This window comes from Antrostomus carolinensis, unplaced genomic scaffold (genome assembly GCF_000700745.2).
Source record: "Antrostomus carolinensis isolate BGI_N321 unplaced genomic scaffold, ASM70074v2 scaffold39616, whole genome shotgun sequence".
In the NCBI taxonomy this organism is placed as follows: domain Eukaryota; kingdom Metazoa; phylum Chordata; class Aves; order Caprimulgiformes; family Caprimulgidae; genus Antrostomus; species Antrostomus carolinensis.
In genome coordinates this window covers 7,136-8,762 of record NW_010321817.1, presented here as the reverse complement: position 1 = coordinate 8,762, position 1,627 = coordinate 7,136, and positions in this window count along the sequence as shown.

The following is a 1,627-nucleotide window of genomic DNA, read 5'->3' as shown; positions in this document are numbered from 1 at the left end:
CTTTGCATCATGGTGGAGCCAGAGCACCTACATACGTTGAAGTGATGCTTTGCTCTGCACGAGGGTCTTTTCTTGGAGTTCACAAGACAACACCATCCTTGGGATGGTTTATTCAAGTAAAAGGATGAAGCGCAGAGGCTTCAGGAGCATGTTCATCTCTTGGTTTTGCTCATCTCCGGCTATTGGTACAAGCTGCATCCAGAGCTGCTGAGGACACCAAAAAGCCAGCTGGTACCTTCTTAACTTGCAATGTTCACCACTGGACCCAGACCAAGATGTCCTCACACAACAGAGGCAGTGGAGCCAGGATCAGAGTTGCCAGCACAGGAGGGATCCCCAAAACACTTCCAGGAGGGATGTGGAGGAATCCAGCAGACAAGCCTGACCCTCACTCTTCTAAGACAACTGAAGCCCCCGGGGGCTCTGGCCCTTTTCCTGACAGATTTAACATCAAATGATACTGCTGCTGTGCCACCAGCCCTTGGGGACACAGCCCAGTCTTGTTCTAACTAGTGCTAAGAGCTGACCAGGTCCCATATCCTGGAGGATCAAGGGACCCACGCTGAACTGATCACACCATGGTTGAGCCCTGCAGTCCCCCAGCAGTATCGGGGGTCCCTTCCATACATTTTCCAGGGAGCACATGTCCTCAGCACTAAGATCCTTTTAGCCTGCAGCAGGCAGTGTGCTCTTCTGCCTGTTATCATTAGTGCCATCACCAAAAACTACTAAGAAACAGCTTGAAGGCTATGAAACCAGGCAAGGCTTCTCCAGCCTAATTTTTTGCTCCTGGGGTCAGAATACCTCTAAATACCCCCAACTATTGCACCTTTCTGTACCTACAGCCTCACAGAGAAAGGGGTGAGGGCATAAAGCCTCTTTGCAGGGGAGGGAGGATCTCAAATCCTATAGTTGCTTGTGAGCATCACTAGTGTTTTTGGTGCAGGGTCCTTCTCTAGCAAAGCTGCCTCTTCAGGCGAGTTTAAGGCAATCCTAGTGGTTTCCCTAGTGCTTCCCTCCCTCCTTTGAGTGTGAGCATGGTTCCTGCCATATTTCAAGCAACTATTGAGGATTCAGCCTCTGGGATGTCTCTAGTTTACAGTGCTGGGGAGCAGGACACAAGAACATGGGCTGAACAGGGAGTAGATATCCTGGGTGAACTCAAAACCTGCAGAAATTGGAAGTCCATTGCCTGCAGGTTTACAGTAAACACATGTATAGGTGACAAGCTGTCCGTGCCCTGGTACAGCATATTGCACTCAGCTCACTAGGATGCAAGCAGCAGTCTGCAACCCATGCTGGGCTCCTTCTGGGCCTCAGCTGGGTTGCTCAGCTCTGCACAGTTTCTCTGCAAGACACCCAAGCATCATAATTTAAAGGAAACCTTGAGGAAGCCTCTCCCCATCCCCAAAGGACTGTCCTGAGTATCCTGGACCTGTTACGGGTGAAAAGCTATCAGGACATCGCTTGGGCAGTCTGCAACGCTGCAATGCACTGAACATCACCCACCACCTCTCAGTCAAGGACATTCATTTTCCAAAATATTTCCCCGTGAGCTCCCCCCAGATCCCACTGGCCTTGCAGTCACTGTCAAACACAGTCACAGCACCATACGCTGGCAGGAAAA